Source organism: Malaclemys terrapin, chromosome 8 (assembly GCF_027887155.1).
Source record: "Malaclemys terrapin pileata isolate rMalTer1 chromosome 8, rMalTer1.hap1, whole genome shotgun sequence".
Classification (NCBI taxonomy): Eukaryota; Metazoa; Chordata; order Testudines; family Emydidae; genus Malaclemys; species Malaclemys terrapin.
In genome coordinates, this window is record NC_071512.1 from 95,293,597 (window position 1) to 95,317,046 (window position 23,450).

At 42.5% G+C, this 23,450-nt stretch overlaps 1 protein-coding gene across 3 annotated transcripts in view; it reads right to left on the reverse strand.

Annotated features, from left to right (window-relative positions):
* The window catches only part of FGGY (FGGY carbohydrate kinase domain containing), a 336,672-nt gene that overhangs the window by 183,622 nt on the left and 129,600 nt on the right, over positions 1-23,450 (reverse strand). The window contains exon 1 of one of the 3 annotated variants that reach the window (XM_054038430.1): positions 12,649-12,748. The exons of 1 other annotated variant lie outside the window; for it this stretch is intronic. The gene's annotated coding sequence lies outside the window, so the exon portion shown is untranslated. Of the gene's footprint in view, positions 1-4,351; positions 4,465-12,648; positions 12,749-23,450 lie in introns of those variants that run through there. One more of the 3 variants, XM_054038429.1, reaches the window with a different exon arrangement.

Genomic DNA, 23,450 nt, shown 5'->3' on the forward strand with positions numbered 1-23,450 from the left:
TAAAATAAAGTTTAGAAAGTTGGCTGCAAATGTTGATAACTACTTGTTAGAACTATCACTAACTACACTGTTCTGGCTATTATCTCGTGTATTTCCCTCTGTTTCTCTTTATTTTGACACTGCCTCTGACTGGTGACTCATTTAAAAAAAAAAGAAAGAACCATGAGAAAAGTAACTAACTGGATTTTATTTTTAACATAGAAAAATGGTGTTTTTAAGGTCTTTCACAGAATATGGAAATAAAAAAATACTTTACACACACACACACACACACACACACACACACACACACACAGAGAGAGAGAGAGAGAGAGAGAGAGAACTACTTCTAATTTTTTATTCCTCTTCCATATATGGCAGCCTTGATTTTAGATCCTTAATGTTTTTGGCTACACAGAGGGCAATTTTAACAGCTGTTAGAGCAGGGGTAGGCAACCTATGGCACGTGTGCCAAAGGCGGCACGCAAGCTGATTTTCAGTGGCACTCACACTGCCTGGGTCCTGGCCACCGGTCCGGGGGGCTCTGCATTTTAATTTAATTTTAAATGAAGCTTCTTAAACATTTTAAAAACCTTATTTACTTTACATACAACAATAGTTTAGTTATATATTATAGACTTCTAGAAAGAGACCTTCTAAAAACATTAACATGTATGACTGGCACACAAAACCTTAAATTAGAGTGAATAAATGAAGACTCGGCACACCGCTTCTGAAATGTTGCCAACCCCTGTGTTAGAGAATTAAGCTATATAGTACATCACTACTCAGCACTTAAAATTATGGCTTTGCAATGGAGTCTTACCACAAGCATTTGAAAACTGGAACCCAGTCAACCCATATAACGTTTACTTTCCTTTTTCCCTTACTAAGCAACAAGGGCAATGTGCGTGTGGCCATGTGAGCAACAGATTATTTATGTATCTATACAGTATATATTACAGTCTATGAACAAACACTGTTTGACTTCTGCAATTTGATTGACAGTCACCAAGAGTAAGTCAATTAGCAGACTCCTGAAAGACAAATTCCTCATCTCTTTTTACTCTTCTTTCTCTGAGTAATGACTCTTGATTAAACTTTTAGGAGCAGTAACTTAATATTTTGCAATAAAAATAAACTAACATTAAACATTAACCTTTTTTTCAAACCTATCACTTGCAACAAAGGCATTCTGAGCCATTGAGCTTGTTCAAAGGACAACTTCTCTGCAACATGATCTAGTACACCTACATGTCATCTGGATCCACAAGAAAGCACGGTTATCTCTTCATCACAAATGTCACTGACTGGGGTCTCTGGTGAACAGCCCAAATCCCTGCAAAACTAAAACCTCAACAGAGAGGGTGGTAGAAAGGACTTGGCCCACGTGTTTTATCATAAAGTTAAAGAGAGAAAGCATGTGTTCAATTTTGTTTACAAAATAATCCCTTGTTACCAGAAAGGATTCTGAACCAGGACTCATAACACTAGATCCAAGTAAGTTCAGAGCCAGAGGTGGATCCCAATCCAAACTTCATGGCTTGGAACCCGAAATGCAAGTTCTCTATGTAATTTATGCAACAAATACTTTCTTCCCTCTTTTCTATTAATCAGGTTGCTATTTTAGACTTGTTGCAGTTAATATGATTCTGAACAGGGTGGACTGATTTAAACCGAAGCCATTTAATTCACCTATTTTGATTATGATTTAAATTGGCAAGCAGAAAACGTTGCTTCGATTTTACTCATGGTTTGCATTTGTACTTTTTAGTTATTTGGCTAAAGAAAACTTGATTGTCATTGGTTGGTAACCATTAAAACGTGCTGATTTGCAACAAAATATAGCCTTTACACTAAATTTGATGCTTCTTTTTGCTACCCAGGAATATATAATGTATCTATATATGTTTATTTATGCAACTAATAGCTTAATTTACTCTATTCAAATTTTTAATTTTTACATTTTGTATTACATTAGAAAATGGTAAATGACGCATTCCTTATTTATTAGATTATTAATTTTTTACTTGTGATTGTGTCAAGCTCTATTTGGATGGAAATTCAAATCAACTAAAATGCACAAAAACTGAATTTTACATTTGTTTTTAATTAGTTAAATAAAAATACCTTAAATGTGCTGGATACATAGGGAACAAAGTTTATAAAAATATTTTGTATTTAAAACTGATTTATTAAACAACGAAAGTATTATCGATAGCTAGTTAATTGAACTGATTGTTTCTTGACATCATGTCCTTTAAGATTTTCAAACTCATCCTCTCATAGCTAGTTTTTATTCATCAATTGGAAGAGGAATTACAAGCTTTTTTGCTTTTTCAACTGCCAAGTGGTTTCTTATTTTTGTATAAACTAGTTATTGAACTGAACTAATTGAATAAACTGAAAGGAAGAAAATATTCTCTTTCCATCTGCAGAAGAAGCTACTGCTGTCCAAATCTCCTTTAGCTCCTCAACAAGCCCTGGTTCAAGGCCTTTAGCCAGTAACTTCCACCAGTTCAGCAGTTTGACTTTCTTTAAAAGGTGACAGCAAACATGTGCTGCTTATTATTTTTTTGTATTTAATTTAAATGACTACTCTTTTATAAGTAGTTTAGATCTTAACATGATTGTCAATTTAATGTTAAGGTTTTTTTAAACAAATATATCTGTATTTAATTTAAATTTTAAAAAAATCTCATGTAAAATAAAAGTCCAATTTTTTTATTTAAAAAAAATCAATTTTTATCCACCCTGATTCTGAGGAAAACAGAGTAAGCAGGAGCATGATACAGCAGAAAAGACACAGATACAGTCAGCAAGGTCTTTTCCTCAGGAATAATGTCAATAATAAGAAGCAAAATACAATAACGGAAGCTGAAAAGGAAACAAAACTCCTCATCTTGGTGTTCAACCCACTGCTATGACTCCTGGCGGTGGAGCCCAGCTTTCCCCCACAGGTCATTTGACTCACCGTTTCCCACACACCCAATTTGCAGTTCTTTGCTTGCGCACATGTGCCAGGAGAGAGAGAAGCTGAGCCGAGATTAACCCCCTGGTTCACTCTGAGCAGAGGATGCCTCTGCACCTTGTGGCACAAGAACATTGAGGCCTCTAGCCCCCATCATACAATGGGCTCCAAGCAGGTATTTTCCTGCTGCTGTGTGCAACAGCCTCGACTTCAGTGGAGCTCTACTCACGCAGAATTCGGGCCTTTGATGTTATTATTTGGACTTTGCAAGCAGAAAAATAGGAACACCAGATATGAGGAAAAAAGAAGGAGCTACCAAACTGACAGTGTCACTGCGATACAAAAGGAACGAGGAGTACTTGTGGCACCTTAGAGACTAACAAATTTATTTGAGCGTAAACTTTCGTGGGCTAAAGCCCACTTCATCAGATGCATGCAGTGGAAAATACAGTAGGAAGATTATATTATATTATATATATATATACACACACACCTCTACCCCGATATAACGCTGTCCTCAGGAGCCAAAAAAAATCTTACCGCATTATAGGTGAAACCGCATTATATCGAACTTGCTTTGATCCGCCGAAGTGCGCAGCCCCCCCCGCCCGGAGCACTGCTTTACCGCGTTATATCCAAATTCGTGTTATATCGGGTCATGTTATATTGGGGTAGAGATGTGCGTGTGTATATATATACACACACACACACACACACACACACACACACACTCTCTCTCTACCCCGATATAACGCGACCCGATATAACACGAATTTGGATTTAACGCAGTAAAGCGTTATATCCATATTCTGTGTGTGTGTGTGTGTATTATATATACATACATACACACACACACACACACACACCACACACACACACACACACAATATGAAAAAATGAGTGTTGCCATACCAACTCTAATTGATTAAGGTGGGCTATTATCAGCAGGAGAAAAAAAAAATTTTTGTAGTGATAATCAGGATGGCCCATTAACAGGCCATTGAGCCAACAGCCTTTCAGAGTAATAAGGCACCAATCGCCTCCTCCTTCATGAGTCACAGGAGGGACAGGACAGCTTTTGAAACAAGTACTTATGATCAAAGGGCTGCAGCATATGATAAATATTTATAAGCTCTATTAAATAATCGTCTGTATAAATATTATTCAAAATGTGCATGGTGAAAACCACAGACTTCCCAGTTTATCCTTAAACAAATGTGCTAGTTTTCCCACGTAGGCAGTTAAAAAAAAAAAAAAAAAAAAAACTAACTGCCCTTTGCAAAAACATTTCATTCAAGAAAAAGAAAATCCCGAACATGGTTTGTTTAAATTTAAAAGGAATGACGGAGAAACCAGACAAATATTTCATTACAATTAAATATTGAGTTTTGTTTGTCTTACCTTACTTTATGGTTATCAAACTGCCTTGAGTTAAAGCTATAGTACCAGGAGACTACACCCACACACGCAGCAGACCGGTACTCAGCAGAAATATTTATCAGCTGTAAGTACAGATTTTGTGGTATCGTATACTTAAACTCAAGGAATTATAAAGGATTGACACTTTTTTTTAAACTTTGATCTTTGGAACTTTGCAGGCTGCCCGGGCCCGGGCAAACAGATCATGTGTAAATAGCATGTTTTTGGTAGTGCAGCTGTTCTTTTTTCTAGGGATTATAGGGGAAAAGATTAGCAAATTAGGCTTTATAATCTTAATATGAAAGTTTCTAAACAGTGCGTTAAACAAAAGTTGCATGCCAATGTCAGTCTTTATGAAAGGGAGATAAAATGGATAAAATATCTTTGACAACACTGTGCCTGGTAGAAAGTTCAATATTATGTTGGCCTTTTAGTGATACAAAAAGCTAACAACAAAACAATTTATGGCAGTGTAATCAAGATCTCTTCTTAAAGGCAAAGTACTCCAGTCCTCTTTCCAGGACAGCATAAAAATCACCTACGGGGTGGGGGAAGGATAAACTAGAGGACACTAGTGCTGTTCTCTCACAATGCTCTGAATGCCCCCAGGGGCAGTGCTATCACCCTATCAACAATGGCTTACTTCCCACTTAGGCAGTGCCAAAAGGAAGATTACATGCACAATAGTTCTGTGGTTCTGGAGTTTGTATGCATACTAACAATAAAAACAACTGGAACAGATAACATACTTACTCTAAGGTTGCTCTTTATCACTGTATTGTTCATTTTTTAAAATAAAATCTTCCTCCTTGACGCAACTTTTTTCCTTCACTAATAAATACTTAGCCATGTGAAAAGCTCCATTGGCGTACCATGCACTTTACAAGGATGGGGAAACTGAGGCACAAAGCGGGAGAGTGATTTGCTCAAGACCAGTGGCAGAGTTGCATATAGGATCCAGGCCTCCGAACTCTCAGTCTCGTATTCTATCCACTAGACTGTGCTGCCTCAACATTTCTAATCTGACCATCAGGCATTAAAATATTTTCCTTCAATAAACTACACTGCAGGTCTGAAAACTAGTATGATCAGCTTCAACTTCTTATCCCATCCTATCCTCCACACAAATAACCCTCCAAACCCCTCCTAACTGCTGATCTGCCAGTGTCTGCCCACCAGGTTTTCTGGACACCATTAAATTAGGCTTGAATAAAGACTGGGAGTGGATGGGTCAATACACAAAGTAAAAACTATTTCCCCATGCTATTTTTCCCCCTACTGTTACTCACACCTTCTTGTCAACTGTTGGAAATGGGCCATCCTGATTATCACTACGGATTATCTCCTGCTGATAATAGCCCATCTTAATTGATTAGTCTAGTTAGAGTTGGTATGGCAACACCCATTTTTTCACATTCTCTGTGTATATATATCTTCCTACTGTATTTTCCACTGCATGCATCCGATGAAGTGGGTTTTAGCCCACGAAAGCTTGTGCCCAAATAAATTTGTTAGTCTCTAAGGTGCCACAAGTACTCCTCGCTCTTTCTGAGGATAGAGCTGCATCACATTCTTTTTATTCTTTCATGTCTATATTTTTTTAAGTTTTAAGTACTTCTAGAACAAACCTCTGGTCTTACCTACGCTGGCGTAAGTCTGGGGCACTCCTGATTTATACCAGAGTAACTAAATGCAAAATTTGGCCCACAGAGCCATTCTGAAATAGACATCATCCAAGTAAATCACTGAAGCAACAGAAAAGGAACATAGCTGCAAAAAATGAAAATGTACAAGAATTGCCAACACTGATCATAACTGAAATTAAAAAAAAAAAAACAATTAAGCAAACTATCAGGACAAGAAGGATCCAATAATTGACTTTTTTCAAACTCCATTGGCTACAGAGAAATCTCACTCAAGCAGTTGAGAGATGTTGGCATGACAGATGTCAACAAAAATCAGACTCTGCCAAATGAACAATAAAGCTGCTAATATCTGAATAATTAAACCAATCTGTAGTGAAACAGAACTCTGATGCTCTCCTTCTTAGAGCTCTTCTCTTGAGTTTGCATGTAAAGAGAAGGCCCTTGATCAAATTATTAGAATAGAGTCCTGGCCCATGACTAAGGCGCTAGGCATTTCCACAGTACAAATAATGATAACAGGTGCAAATATTGCCCTTCTTTTCTGAGCAGGGATCATTCAAGAGCACGCTCTGATCTCTACTAATCGATTTGCGACTTGCTACAATTCAATGATCAGTTCAGATGAAAAATCTCAGCCTATGAGGTGTCTCCAATCAGTTCACCTCAAAGATCTGCAATTCATTGTTCGTGAGCTGTGACTGGGCAGGTGGTAGTATTTCTGCTGCCTGACTGGATGACTGAAGACTTTTTTATAAACAAGGGAACAATAAACAATGACTATTAGACAGCTGGCAAGCAGAACAACAACAACAATAGTGCCACCCACCAACCTCAATAGGTGGAAAACTTGATGGGGCCATTGGTGAAGGGGCTATTGGTAAGGGTAGGAGAACACACACTGGGGCATGCAGAGGGAGCCCCTCCCTCCCCCTACCTCAAGTCTCCAGCCACTCATTGGCCAGTCTGATGTTCTTTTTCAGCAGCTCCCTCCCCCGTACTGGTAGCTTTGGAGTTGTGTTTGCAGATGTTGAAGGTCTAACCAATCACCCGTTTTGGAGTCAGAAAGGAATTATTTCATTCTGTAGGGGGCAAAATGGCATAGGCCTGGTAGGTCTGTTCACCTTCGTTGCAGCATTCTGGAGGTAGATTTGAGTTAAACAGGAATAGGATTTAGTAATTAATGGTAGTACTTGGTAAGGATATTAGTTCAGCACTGCTTTCCAGCACAGTTTAGTTCCCAGACCTAAAAGACCTGGAATTTTGCTGATGTGCAATGGGGGAGACATTGTGGCCTTTGCAAGCCAAGGTCTCCCCCTTTTATATCTTCTGTCCCTTCTGCTGCGGGGGTGGGGTAGCACTCAAAAAAGTGAGCTGAGCCCTGGGGGTAGCTATGGAGGGTCCACCCCAAGTTGCAGGTTATGTGGTAGAAGCCCTATAACACCTGAATTGGAACCACTTAGAATGCCTGATATGTGAGAGTCTGGGTGACAGGATAGGTAGCGCCCTCCTCGTTTTACATTTAATAAAATTGTGGCCTGCTGCTTAAAATCCACCCCCCGTGTTTGTTCTCCTTGACCAGGGCCAGCTCCAGGCATCAGCGCAGCAAGCAGGTGCTTGGGGCAGCCAACGGAAAGGGGCGGCACGTCTGGCTCTTCGGTGGCAATTCGGCGGTGGGTCCCTCAGTACAGCTGCCGCCGAAGTGCTGCCGATCGCGATCGCGGCTTCTTTTCTTTTTTCCTGCCGCTTGGGGCGGCAAAAACCCTGGAGCCGGCCCTGTCCTTGACCACTGTGTCCAGATCAATGAGAGGAGTCAGATGGGCAGGATCACCCTTTGTAGTGGCTGCCTGGCCAACCAGCCAGCTAGCATCTACAGCAGTCACAGCTATGCTGGTTGGCCCAGGAGAGGAGCTACTGCTCTGTCCCATGTGTTCCCAGTGGAGAAGTGGTGTGCCCGTGAGAAGTGGCAGGAATGAAGAGCTTGTGGATGGAGTAGGAACTACAGAACTGGCTAAGGATAGCTCTGGGAAAAGATAGGGATTTGCAACCTTTGATCCCTGGGCAGCACCAGTGCATTGAGACTAAAAGATGAAGACCAGCGAGAGGACAATTACATTTTAGGGCTATGAGTGTGTATTGGATTGATCTGGCCTTGTTTGCTCCATCTTTCCTGGTCCCTTCTCCATCACACTCTGCCTGCTCCCTATCCCCATCCCTTTCTCCCATGCAAGAAATAACACACTGGGCCTTACCCTACCCCATTGGCCACTGAGTAAAGTGCATGTCTTTACCTGTTCCCCTTTAACCTTAAAAACAGTAGGAAGCTGCTATCTAAGTAGCGGCAGACAGGGGTCAGCAGGAAGAGAGAAGGCAAAGATCACTCCATGCCAGGACACAACCTTTGCTTAGGAAAGCTGTTACAGTGTGGCTGGCCATCAAACCTATTCTAGGTGATATTACGGTGCACTTGGAACCAAGATTAGAGATGCTGGTTTGGCTGTTATTGTGTCAAAGAAGAAATGTTACAATCTGAATGCTCCATGAGAGTTGTGAGACAAGTCAACAGGAGATAAGAAACTCTAAATAACGCATAGATCCACATGGGGCAGCCTACTGCTAATAAGTACCCGTACTGAGAAGGACCTTTCTTTGCGATCACTGTAACCTACTCCATGCAGGAGGATAAAACAATGTCAATGAGGCAGTTACAAGATAGCCAGATTCCTGAATTTTAATGTGTTCATTGTTTTTATTCCCTTCTCTTTTATAATAGGAGTGAGAAAGAAGAAGAATCATAGGCTACATTCATTCTTAGCATAACTCTGGTGGAAATAACTTAGTTACCTCAGGGATGAATTTCCCCTATAAGTTCATTTACATCAGCAAATCATTATAAAATTATTTGCTCTGAGTTCACAATTCTATAAAATGACAAAATATCAAAATTAGCATATTGGTTGAAATCCATTGTATTTCCCAGCAAGCTTCCACCATTTAAACAACATCTGAACCAATTGTCTATAATAACCCATGGCAGATACTGGAAAGCCAAGACCAGTAATAGATGTAACATTTAAATCAATTTTTAAAGACATGCTGTAAACCATTTCTGCTGAGACACTTTCAGCCCAGGAGCAAGTATATTTCTGTAGTCAAATCCAAAGTTTACTATACAGTATTCGTTCAGTCTTGCATAGTAATTGGAAAGAGTGACAGCCTTAAGTAATCTGTCATATTAAGATTAAACATTTATTTGGGTTGCCAGACAATCTGCAATTCTAAACACTCTGGCCCTGAAGTTCCTGTCACAACTACTTAGGAAGAAGCAAGGTTGCACATTAGGCTAATTTAAGAGAAACACGTACTCACCACATAAATCAAACAACAGGACACACTGTACATATGTAATGTGTCTGCATATCTCTCTCTGTATGCTAGAATCCCTAACCGTGATGGACGAACCTCAAATGCTTATCTGAACTGAATAAGGTTTTTTTCCTTGTCTTCCCTCACTCCCTGGCCCCCTCTACTTTATAAAGTCTGAGATTTCCCTCCTTAGTAATCCTCCAGCCTTGCGTGCTCTGTGGCTTCTCCCATAGAGCACGGAACACCTCAGACAGGAAAGCCCAAAGCTTGTAAGTTTGTGCACCTCAGAGATTTTCAGGGACCTGCATGCAGCCTTCTCTTTCTCAATGAGGAGCTGCAGAAGATGTGGGTCAGACCACTGGAGGTCTGCTTCCTCTTTTGAAGTCCTCAGAGAGGGGGACAGAACTATTTGTGATCACCCTGGGTGCTCTCCCCACTTCAGCAGATGAAACCTGAGAGAAAACTTCTGGTAGCACAAAGCCCAGAACAATCTTCAAGGGAGCTGGAGATAAGAGAATGACAACACTGACACCCCCCTCGTAACTCTTAACCCTACAGAAAAATAGCCCCAAAGATCAAAGACATAAACCTGACCCCAAGCAGAGTTTGGATTCTGAAAAGGAAGAAGTGACAGAAACTCCACGAGGGACTGCACTATTGCTATTAATTTCACATGGAAGGGCCAGGTTCACAAAGGTATTTAGGTACCTACCTGCCTTTTTTAGGTGGCTAAGTCCAACATTTAGATGACACTGACATTCTCAAAACCATTGCTCAGCAGGTGACTATGGGTCTAGATAGCAGCTGAAGTTTCCACCAGTAGGCACGCATAAAGCTCTAAGTCCTGACATTACCTCACATAACAAGCATCTCCAAGCCCTAGCACAAGCCAAAGCCCCAGAAGCTCTGAATCAGAATTCTCAAACTACATTCTCCCCTGCCTCTCTGTCCATTGAGGCCTGATCTGTAAGTATGCTCAGAGCATGCCTATAAGCTCAGGCTCTGTACAAGACAGGGTGTGTAGGGTTAGGACACTAAATCGGGGACTTGGGAGACCTAGGTTCAAGTCCCTGCTCCAAATGTGAAGCTATACCCCAGATACTATGGTGATACCACCCTAAGATAGATAGATAAAATAAGGCTCCATAATACAATCATTCTCTTCTTTGTTCCATAAAGTTTCAGGGTGCTCAGAAATAGGTCAGAATCAGAACTCCAGCTCTAACACAGAGAAAACATGGGTCCATGGGTGGTAGGTTTGCGAGAAAGGAGCTGTTAAGAAGGATGAGGAAGCAAAGGGATTAAGGAGGAGTCACAACGAGGATGGATGAGGACCAGTCACTCATTTGGGGAAAGCATAGTTATTTGTCCAAAATGACCATAATTTTCTAAAAGATCATCTCTTCAAAAACATTCTGGCATTTCTCCTCTGACGTGGTTGTAGCACAGGACAGAACACAGACGAGGACCGCAGAAGCAAGTGAGGCTCCATATTCAAAGTCATGGTGTAGCTCTAGTTCCCCCTCCTTTGACCCTATCAACAAATTTCTGCTCCAATTCTTAGATCCCCAAGTAGTGGCAGCTGTCCAATAGAGGAGTACCCCCCAGGCTGTGGGAAAAGAGAAGGGCTCTGTCTCAACACCCCAGTGTGTGTTCATGTAGGAGAGGAAACTAGTAAGTGTTGGAAAAACCCTTTTTAAAAATTATGTTTTAATACCTTATTTTACTAAATTAGAAGGATTGATCTTACAGGACAGGGAATGCAGGAGGATGGAAAATTGAAGTATGATGGAACAACTAATCTCCTTTAGGAGTGTGGAAAAAATTTGAGTCCCAGCCCTTTCTAAGTACTTCTGCAGGGTCTCTCTCTCTCATCCCACTCCCTTATATTTTCTTTCTGCTAAACTGTTTCCAGCCAGTGGCTTCTCAGGTTAATTTTATTAAATAGCCTTCAGCTCCTACGCCTATAACCAGGTGTCTCAAAATGTTTCCAATTTTCAGAAGAAAGAGAAAATCCCACTAGAGCCAATATACAAGCAACACGTTGTTGGGAGCTTCCCCGAAGATCAGGACGAGCCACTAAGCAAAACTGCAAAGAAGGGCATATCTCTTGTGCATATCTGCTGAAAACTGGCTGCTGACATTTTACACACCAGGAACAAATTGAGGGTAACTTAGTATGAAGCACTCCTGTGGATATCAGATTTTGTTAATAAAAATATTATGAAGGTTAAAGCCATGCTGAGACGAATCCTGGAAGGTGTGGAGCACTTCCTGAGGGGTTCCAAGTACTCTCGATTCTGACTGAAATCAATCAGTGGGAAGTGAGGGCAGTCAATAAATCTCAGAATCAGGCCCACTGTCAATTATATTACACCCAATAAGGAGGCTGTGTTTTAAGAAAATGTCAATAGAAACAATTTTGGGGGAACCGACAACCTGAATCATCTTGTACCATCTCACTAGGTGCATGGACATCAGGATGCTGAAAATGGCTAAGAACAAACTACCGGTGGTTTAATTTTACTTTCCAACCTGAGTAACATACATGCAAGAAATAAATAGATCACACACATGATTTCAAAAATCTTTTCACTTTGAATAATTTCCAGTGGTTATTCACACAGATAAGCAATCTTCCCGCTACCCTTGCTAGTATCTGAATTTTATACCTTTATACCTTTTAAAACGGAAACATCTGATATGAGGAAGGCACAAAACAGACAATTTTCTAAATAAAACCTCCTTACAGTCCATGGAATCAGTCACTAAAACAGAAACTGTCACACTAGGGTCTGAGGACACCAAGTGGTGCCCGTTACTACCACGAAGGGCGTGCTAAAAGAATGTAGAGTAGATACACAGACCAGGTAGAAAACATTATCAGAGTTTGCAGAGTAATTGGATTTTCTATCTAATCATCACAACATTAACATTTTGACTTTCTTTAAAAAGAAAAATGATCACCACAGTTTTAGAGTTTCAGAGTAACAGCCGTGTTAGTCTGTATCCGCAAAATGCTCTAATAAATTTGTTAGTCTCTAAGGTGCCACAAGTACTCCTGTTCTTCTTTTTACAGTTTTAGAGGGAAGCCTCCAGAAGTACCAATGGAGAGCTGAAGAATCACTGCTCTGAACTAAGAGCAGAGCAACAGTAAAAGGCCTACCATACATGTTTGCCTAAAGAAAACCCTGAGTTGTATGCATTAGTGATCTATGACTTTGCTGCACAGCTAATCATTGTTTGGATTGGAGAACAGTGGTCACTTACGTGTCCAAACTGAAATATTATATTAGCTAGCAGTGGGTACGCAGACAGCAGTTTAAAGAAACCACAATTTTCCTCACAGGGCAATTTCCTGACTGCTAGCAGTTGCCGGAAAGCCTCGCGTTCTTCTCTTGGCTGGAGCACATTTGTAATGCATTTTCTGATTGGTTAATTGAACGTAAGCCACAACTGGTTGAAATTCTCCTCTCTGCTTTCTTTGAATCTGCTTGAGCACTCAGCAAGATCTGTACTGACTGGTGTAGCTGTATGTTTTTCATTCTGGATCTGGTTATAGTACTTCGTTTTGAACTCTTTTACAAGGATCTGCTGACTGTTAGTAATAGCTGTCAAGCTGCACCGCTCTATAAAACAGAAGTGTGTGTTATACCTTGTCAAGAATTCAAATGATATAAGTATTTTTGTCTCAGTAGGAGAGACACATTTTTCTTTTATTTAAAAAAAATCAAAGAGGAGAAATAGATTTTAAAGTACTACTGATAAAATTATAATGCAGCCCAAATTCTGCCAGCAGCTACAATCCTGTAACCTCATGAGACTGCAGAAATCCAGGGGGGTTTCTGGGCATAGCTTGGACAGTATTTCCCCCTTAGTGAACACAGACGCCATACAGCAACCTAAAGAAAGATCAACACACGGAAACAAAATACAAGTCTAGTTCTGAACCAGGGAACGGGCATTGAAATGGGCATGGTCAGCATCGGGCCAAAAATATATAACAGTAGCCAAAATCAACAAACCATGACTGTGAGCTGTGGGTTGGTGCTCGTGTGTAGGACTACCACCTTTGAGACTTTTGCCCTGAGGGCCAAAAGTTGCAGTACAATGTCATGGGTCAATCCCAAGTATGTTTAAGGTTTGTTTTAATGCCCCTAAGAGATGGGGATAGGATAGTACTATCCAAATGCGGAGAGTTCCCCGAAAAAAGGAACAAAGGGCAGCTGTAGCCATAGAACACGCATTCTAAACTGCGGTTAGGGTTAGACTGTGCCAGGTCTCTGCACAAGTAATGGGCACAAGAGTGTTTGAAAAATTTATGGAGGGGATGATATGATGAGACTAACTACAATGGCGATCTGTGACTGCTGCTAATAGCAAATACCTCCAATGGCCAACGAGGAGACACTAGAGGGGGAGGGCTCTGAGTTACTACAGAGAATTCTTTCCCAAGTGTCTGGCTGGTGGGTGTTGCCCACATGCTCAGGGTCTAACTGATAACTATATTTGGAGTCAAGAGGGACTTTTCCCCGGGTCAGATTGTGGCAGACCCTGGGGGGCAGGGTTGCTTTCCTCTGCATGGCACACATGCAGGTAGCGTAAATAGTGGATTCTCTATCATTTGAAGACTTCAGTTATTCAGCCAGAGATTATGGGTCTATTATAGGAGTGGGCGGGTGAAGTTCTGTGGCCTGCAACATGCAGGAGGTTAGACTAGATGATCATGATGGTTCCTTCTGGCCTTAAAGTCTGAGTCTAAGGCTATGTCTACACTACAGCCGGGATCAACGCTCTGAGATCGATCCACCGGCGGTCAATTTAACGGGTCTAATGAAGACCCACCAAATCGACATCAGATTGCTTTCCAGTCGACCCCGTACTCTACCCCCAATGAGAAGATTAAGATAAATTGACGGGAGATCCCATCGACACCCCGCGGTGTAGACCCCGCGATAACTTGACCTAAGGTACGTCAACTCCAGCTCCATTATTCATGGAGCTGGAGTTGCGTAGCGTAGGTCAATTTACTGTGGTAGTGTAGACATCGCCTAAGTCTGGTGCTTGGGAGCGCCTGGAGAGTTAGGGTATGTCTACACTGCAATTAAAAACTCACAGCTGGCCCGTGCCTGCTGATTCAGGCTAAGGGGCTTTTAATTGTGGTATAGATGTTTGGACTCAGCCTGGGCTTGAGGCCCCTATGAGGGTCCCAGAACTCAGGCTACATGTTCACACTGCAATTAAACAGCACCTTAGCCCAAGCCCTGTGAGCCCAAGTCAGCTGGCATGGACTAGCCGCAGGTGTCTAATTGAAGGGTAGACATACCCCTAAGAGGCCCCTGGGAGCCCTGATTTACTTGTCCCTGTTGTTATCTGAATATTCTTTGGAAAGAAATCTTGTAATAGGAGGCATTCTTACAAAATTCCTAGAATTTTCTCATTTTCGCAGAGACACAAATACTGCAAGAAAAACCCTGCTCATGGGAAGGAAAGTGTTGTCACGTGGTTAGAGCCCATAGTTAATTGTCAGGAGTTGTGCGTTCTATTCCCAACCAATGAATCACTTTGTGACCTTTGCTAGTCATTTAATGTTCGAACTGGGCAGCAATTTTCCATTAGAATGATTTTCTGTCAGAAAAATCAGTTTCCACAAAATCATAATTTTCAGTAGGAAATTTTGCCAAAAAATTTCAATTTTCCATTAGAAAAATCTAAACGAATTATTGTATTTTGGATCATTTTGACTCAAATTGAAATATTTAGTTTTGTTGAACTGGCCCAAAACATTTTGTTTTGATTAAGTTCAATAAAACATCAAATTGCATTTCCTTATCAGCACATGGCCTTATGGGAATTGTAGTTTTTATCTCCATTATTGCCTACAGGCTGTGCTCTCTGGAGGACATCATCTCCAATAATGCAATGTAGATTTCCCTCTGATCAAGTTCTGTGTGGTGTTCATGGGAGATGTAGTCCAGCTGTGACATCTACCCCACAGGGGAGAATGGGGCCACCAGGCTTCTAAAATGAGGCAATGTGCCACAATGGGAAAATTTAGTTTAATACTGAATTGATTCAAAACCACTAACCCAGGAACCTATCCTTGTAACAAACCCTAATGCCAACTCTGTCCACATATCTATTCAAGTGACATCATCATAGGACCTAATCACATCAGCCATACCATCAGGGGCTCGTTCACCTGCACATCTACCAATGTGATATATGCCATCATGTGCCAGCAATGCCCCTCTGCCATGTACATTGGTCAAACCGGACAGTCTCTAAACAAAAGAATTAATGGACACAAATCTGACATCAGGAATCAAAATACTCAAAAACCAGTGGGAGAACACTTTAACCTGTCTGGTCATTCAGTGACAGACCTGCGGGTGGCTATATTACAACAGAAAAACTTCAAAAACAGACTCCAACGAGAGACTGCTGAGCTAGAATTGATATGCAAACTAGACACAATCAACTCCGGTTTGACTAAGGACTGGGAATGGCTGAGCCATTACAAACATTGAATCTATCTCCCCTTGTAAGTATTCTCACACTTCTTATCAAACTGTCTGTACTCGGCTAGCTTGATCATCACTTCAAAAGTTTTTTTCTCTTAATTAATTGGCCTCTCAGAGTTGGTAAGACAACTCCCACCTGTTTATGCTCTCTGTATGTGTGTATGTATATCTCCTCAATATATGTTCCATTCTATATGCATCCGAAGAAGTGGGCTGTAGTCCACGAAAGCTTATGCTCTAATAAATTTGTTAGTCTCTAAGGTGCCACAAACAAAAATTAAACATTTTGATTTTGGTAATGTCAAAATATTTTGTTTCAATGAAAAATCTTGAAAAAAAAAGTTCAATATTTCTATATCTCAATTTTTTGGAATTTCCATTCCACAAATGAGAACAAATGTTGGAATTTTCCACAAGAAGGGAATTTTGAATTTCATTCAGCCCTATTTAATGTGGTAAGGTAAGTGGGACTGGAGAGAGATGGTTTCAGGAAGGACTGAGTTTAGGGTTGCCAACTTTCTAACTGCACAAAACCAAACACCCTAGCCCTGCCCCTTCCCTGAGGCCCCGCCCCCAGGCTCACTACATTCCCCCTCCCTCCGTGGCTCGTTCTCCTCCACCCTCACTCACTTTTACTGAGCTGGGGTGGGGGTTGAGGCAGGGCCGCCGAGAGTGGGTTCAGGCCCCGGTGAAAAAAAATTTTTCAGCCCCCCCTGCAAGGGCAGACCGGCTAAACAGGGCCGACGACCAGGGAGCGGGGGAAGCCAGGCCCCAGGCCCCCTTCCGGACCGCCGGACCCCGGCTTCCCCCCCCTCGTCGGCCCTGGGTTGAGGTGCAGGACGGGGTGAGAGCTCTAACTGGGGGAGCGGGCTCCAGGGTGGGGCCAGAAATGACGGGTTCAGGGTGAGGGAGTGGGCTCCGGGCTGGGGCAGGGAGTTGGAGTGCAGAAGGGGGTGAGGTTTCCGGGTGGGAATGCAAGCTCTGGGGTGGGGATGGGGATGAGACGTTTGGGATGCAGGACGGGGTTCCAGGCTGGGGGGGTGGGACTGAGGGATTCAGAGTGCGGGAGGGGGCTGTGGGTTGAGGCGGGGGTTGGAGTGCAGGAGGGGGTACAGGCTCTGGCTGTGGGTGCAGGCTCTGGGGTGGGGAAGGGATGAGGAGTTCAGGGCGTGGGAGGGGACTCTGGGCTGGGGCAGGGGGTTGGGGTGCAGGCTCTGGGGTGGGACCAGAGATGAGACATTTGGGGTGAAGGAGGGGGCTCTGGGTTTGGGGGGCTCAGGACTGGGGCAGAGGGTTGGGTCTCTAGGTTGGGGCACGGGCTTACCTCAGGCGGCTCCTGGTCAGCAGCACAGCGGGGCTAAGGCAGACTCCCTGCCTGTCCTGGCTCTGCGCTGCGCCCTGGAAACAGCCAGGAAGTCTGTCTCCTCGGCGGGGTGGGTCAGAAGGCTCCGTGCACTGCTCTTGCCCGCAGATACCGCCCACCCAGCCAATGGAAATGTGGACCGATGCTCAGGGTGGGGGCAGCATGCAGAGCCCTGTGGCCCCGCCGTCTAGTAGATGGACCTGCTGGCCACTTTCAGTGCACAGCGCAGTGCCAGGACAGGTAGGGCCGAGCCTGCCTTAGCCCCGCAACACCAACAACGAGACTTTTAACGGCCCAGCCAGCACTGCTGATCGGAGCTGCCAGGATCCCTTTTCGACTGGTGTTCCTGTTGGAAACCAGATGCCTGGCAACCCTAACTGAGTGATGTGCCACCAGGGTCCCAGGAGTACAAACTGAGGTCAGGCTGCTAACACACACACACACACACACACAGAGTCAGGCTGCTAACACACATACACACACGATCAGCATGGAATACTGGCTTCTTAGTGTCATTAATAAAGATCTCTTTCCTCCAACTCCGACTGCTGTATCACTCGTTGCTAATGAAACAAAGACAGACTAATATTTTCAAGAGCTGCCACTGATTCTCGGTGTCTCCATTTGCTGGGTGCCCAGTTTCAGACATCCAGGTATCTCACGTTGGGCACCCAAAAAAATGGAGGCACCCAGAATTGTGACCACCGTTGAAAGTTTGGCTGCTAGCCACTATATAAAATAGAGATAACAATATCTTCACCTCTGGTGTGCAGTATTGGCCACATCAAGCATTCAACCATCATGAGGCAAGCCTAAAAATATCATGAGATTGGCTTATAAATCATGTGATTTTTATAAAACAGATTCTGGGTTTATTTCTCTTCTTATTTCCATGCCTTTAGGGTGTATTTGAGTCACATTTTCAAGCTTTTCTCCAAAATCAGGACGGCTAAAAACATACATGTTTAAAATGAAAGCTGAGGTTCTCACATAGTCACATAACTCCAGGGTCTGCAGCTTTAAGTAAAACACCAACTATTGTGAGGCTCACAATAAAAATCACAAGAGGTGACAACACTGAGGGTGTTATGAGGCTTAAGGAATTACTGTTTTAAACATATCTTGAGATCTGAGGTTGGGAAGTGTTGTATCAGTGCAGAATATTATTATATTTTTGTTTCATGTCAAATCCAGCAAGCGCAGTTGTGTGTGTGCTGAACCTTCTAGAATCTCAAAACGTAACTATAAAGTCATAAAATATACTGTAGATATTTGCCTCTTTGTTCTGTAAGGTACCATCCTAGTGTATTGCAAGGAATGCAAGACAACTGAATTTTCCTGTGTTTTATTTAAATGTTACCACCTGCAGGGCTGGCTCCAGGCACCAGCCCAGCAAGCAAGTGCTTGGGGCGGCCAACGGAGAGGGGCGGCACATCCAGCTCTTTGGCGGCAATTCGGCGGCGGGTCCCTCACTCCCTCTCGTAGCGAAAGACCAGCCACCGAATTGCCGCCGAAGACTGAAGCGGCAGCTGTAAAGCTGCCACAGATCGCGATCACGGATTCCCAACCCCCGCTGGGGGCGGGAAAAACCCTGGAGCCGGCCCTGACCACCTGGTATAATTCAGGAAAACTTCAGTAATGAGAAGATCTGTTTTACCTTTTGCTTTTCAAAATCTCCCCAACCTCCATGGATTATGGATAGGCACTTCTTAGCATATGTGCAATATGCCTGAGGTGGCACATGACCAGGATTCATCACCGAATTTGGGCCACTGGTTAGATCATTAGCTTTCCCAGCCCAGGTCGGGTACTGACGAGGAGTGCAACATGAACGCTGATCCATGCCCCCACGGATAGGCACTGTTAAAATACATCACTTTTCCTTTTACTTACATGGTAACTAGTGAAAGCTCTTCTTTTTACTGTAGAAGAAAAGTTCTGTTTTCTTTGTTTCCTTATTAAAAAAATACTATTGTAAGCAATAGGGCCAGATCCTTAGGTGGTGTAAATCAGCCTTAGTGTGATCTGGTCCATAGTCTTTTTAACCAGTGCTGTAGAACAATTTAGTGTTTTTCAATGACAGTTGGCATCTTTGAAATATTCTCTTTTACAGAACTAGACTAGATGTGACATTTGCTGGAGAAGAAACTCTTTGCATAAATCTGTCTAAAAAGACTCACTTAATCATATTACTTCACTAGCAGTGGTAACCTTTGGAGGCCAAAGTCCAGACAGGTTGAGAAATGGAACATGAGTACATAAAGGTGACCGTTCCATTAACTGCAATCAAAGAGGGAGGTCAAAGGTAGGATAGAGATAAATGACTTATTCTACAAGGAAAAGAGAGAATGAAAACTCCTGTGTGCTTGAGAAAAAGTTGGGGATAAAGGGTCCAATCCTGGTCTCACTGAAATCAGTACTAAAACTTCCACTGACTATATGCAAGATCATGCCCATAGTCCCATTGTCCCTTGTCAGTGGACTGTCATTGCAGGAGTACATATGTGCATACATGTACGTGGTTTTATATATATGTAATAAAATCATATGCAGAATGGCTGAGCAAAATGCCCACAGAAGCTCTGATGGAAAGGCTGACTTTGGACCTGACTTAGCAGTCAACGGGAGTTTCATAAGAGGGAGTACTTTCAGGATCTGAGCCTTTATCAGAAATGAATAATTGGAAAACAATATCAGCATTTAGGCACAGATGAAGGAGGTACACCTTCTCGCTATCTAGCCATTCAAGGCCACAATTCTCAAATACACACACTAGGCAAGATCATCCAGTCTGACCAGACTGTGCTCCGTGCAAGACCAGAGGATAGGTGGGGATGTGCAAGGAGGCTTTAAGACACGTTTATCGCCCTATAGCAGGCTTCACTCTGGAGTCAGAGTCCTCCGGGATCTCTCAGGTGGCTGGGGGGGACTAGAGAAGGGTAGGAGGACCTGGGCCCTCCTTCTTCACTGCGTCCCGGCCCAGGACCCAGGGGAGAGAGGCAAAGAGTGGCTCAGACCCCTCTGGCTGCTACTCCAGACCACATGTTCCCCAGCAGAGGTGGAATCTTCAAGGGGCTGGTAAAACTGGCTATAGAATTGCTTTGCGCCATTGGAAGCAGGTAGAGTGGTACTAAGCATCTGGCCCACTGCCTCAAGAGTCTTTTCAGGTCTAGCAGGGAAGTGAATAATCCAGGGTCTGTATATACTGAAAATAAATGTCTTGTATGCTCTATGTAATTTTTGATGATTGGTTTTGTATACATAATTATCTACAACCTTGCTATGTCTTCGTATGTACATGTACAACTGACATAAAACCAATGCAATTGCAAAAAGAAGGAAAGCAGATAAGAACATTTTTTTCCTGATAAGTTATGCCTGTAAAAAGACTAGGTCCTTGATCATAAAGAATTTCAATTACTTAGCTATTGATTGGGATAACAATCAGGCAAAAATTAAAGAGAAGAAAGGATGTATAAAGGGTCATGGAGAATTGCTTACTTAGGCAGCTTGTGAAACAACCCGCAGAGTCTGGGGTTATTATGGACCTAATCCTAGGAAGCGGGCTAGTCCTGATATATCAGGGTGAGGTTGGGGAGCACCTAGCATCAGACCCTTCCTGTATCACTAGGCTTGAACTATTCATACAGACAGGTAGAAAAGAGGGAAGTAATACCAACTGATGGCTTTAATAAAGACAACGAAGGGAATTTTGAGTGGAATTGTAAACTATGAGGAATGCACCACCGAGGGAAAAGGGCATTTCCTATAGGGATTTTTCAGAGCGATATTAAACTTGCTCTCAGATATTAAAGGTACAAAGAAGGGAAACCCCAAAGCTTTATACAGCTTTAACTATATCTGGGGAAATAATGATTAAGTACTTACACTTGTGATCCATCTGGTCAGTTTTCTCAGCATACGAGTTTGAATACAAAGATCACAAGCTGATCTAAACAGGGCACTGATCCAACAAATTTCTAGATCCTCCAAAATATTGAGATCTTGCACATGGTTTGCCCCACGTGTCTCCCTGGATGGACACTTGATTTCATCTTATTCCCCATCCTCAAATAGGGTTGCCAATTCTGGTTGGATGTATTCTTGGAGGTTTCATCACATGACATAATATTTAATTGAATAATGATCTTTGATTCCTGGAGACTCTAGGACAATCCTGAAGGTTTGGCAACCCTACCTCAAGAGAGGCAGCCTAATAAGTGGCTAGCTGGCACATTAATTAGCGATGCATGGTCCTGATGATACCCTCTGTATTCAGGTGTCATCCATGAAGCCCAGAACCTAAGGATTCTAGGGGACATATTTTGTATTGTCTTGAAGTCACAGTACAAAGGCTATAAGAATCAGTGATCCTGATAGCAAACAGGCTGGCGTATTTGCTGCCACACTATAAAAAAAAAGCAATGAAAAATCACCACCACCTTTGCTTCATCCTCAAACTCAGAGCCTTCACTCTGAGTGCTTGAAACGGCTAGAAATTTTTCCTTAACTGGCTCCCCTCTTGGAAACCTGCCACATCTTCATGCACTGTGGAAAGGGAAGAAGAGATCAAAGTGCAGGACCAGAAAAGGAGCCCACTGACAGCAATATAGTAGATGTAATGCCATGTTTGACTGTCACCCCATGCATGGTCATCTAACCCACTGTATTCACCTTTTGCTGCACAGAGGTGAAATGGCCCATCACCTCTTGCTGAGTAAACAGGGCCTACTCAAGGTCCTCTAGTGCCCAGTAAGAGCACATCCAAAAGAAAACTGAGCTCATGTGGGTCTCCACCTGTTCCTGCTCAGTGGAAAGATCTGGTATCCGCTGTCCACCTAGTGCCATCAGCACCTGGGTGTCTCAGCTTGTCTCTCGGTGCTAGATGAATCATGGGATGGTGGATCTACAGATTCCCATGCAACTTCTGGATGTCAAACCAGTGTGCATAAGTCTCTTGCCATTTCGTTCCCAAGTCGCCTGGTTTGTGTCTCTTTATACATCATATTATAAATTTGCACTTGGCTCTGATTTGCAACAATTTTGCAAGCTGTTGAGCTGGAAATAGATTTCACAAACCAAGCTCTGAAAATCTATTGAGCTCTTTACATTTCACAATACGCTAAAACCCACAAAAGATGGTAAATACTTTCATCCAAAATTTTGCCAGGACTGTACCACAAATTGTGTCCAGCTCATGTCAGTACTTTCATTGGGGGACATGGATCAGCGTTCATGTCACATTCCCCTTAGTACCTGACCTGGGCCGGGAAGCTAATGATCCAACCAGCGGACCAAATTCGGTGATGAATCCTGATCACGTGCCACCTGAGGCACATTGTGCATATGCTAAGAAGGAATATATTCTTTTTGTTTTTGATCTACCATACAATGTACTAACAACCTGTCAGTAATGAGAAAGTATCCAAAGATCTTCCCATCTCCCTCAAACATATCCTCTACAAATGATATATATGAACCAGCTCTCTTCATTTCCTAATTTTTTGAAGGAAGTTTCCTACCTCACAGCTACTCTACACATTTTTCCCAAAACTGGCCCACTGTTTGATTTCAAAATCTGATCAACATGAAAAGAGGTTGAAGATGGCTTTAACACATTTCAAGCAGTGTTCTAACAGCTTCAATGACTGTGGGACTTTTTTCCCCCTTAAAACAGATCATGCCTTTCCCGCGATGCCTTTTTGTATTCAGGCACTTGTGAACAGTCTCAAGTCAGAGTTTCAACAACATCTGTTAGCTTGCAAAAAAAAAAAAAAAAAAAATTCTTCCAGTGATTAGGTGGTTAACTGAAATATACAGCATCCTTGCAAACAATAAACTGCTGTTCTGCTAAATTGATTGCAAGATGTACAACAAAAGGCTTCAGCCAGCATTATAATTTTGTATAATCTTAAATACAACTGGGGCTCATTCAGACATTGGGGGGGGGGGAATAAAAAGCTTGTAAGGTCATTTAGCCACCTGCAAAACCTGGACAACTAAACTAAAGAGCACTGGAGATACAGGGATAATATATCCATATATGTAGTTAGTGCCTATAGCAGTTACATTTTCATGCCCTGTATTCAATCCAAAACAAATTGTCTGTTTATAATTAAAATACAGTCCTGCTTCCAAGAGTCCTGCCTCAAGGGGACTAGTTGTATACCACAGGCCAGATACAT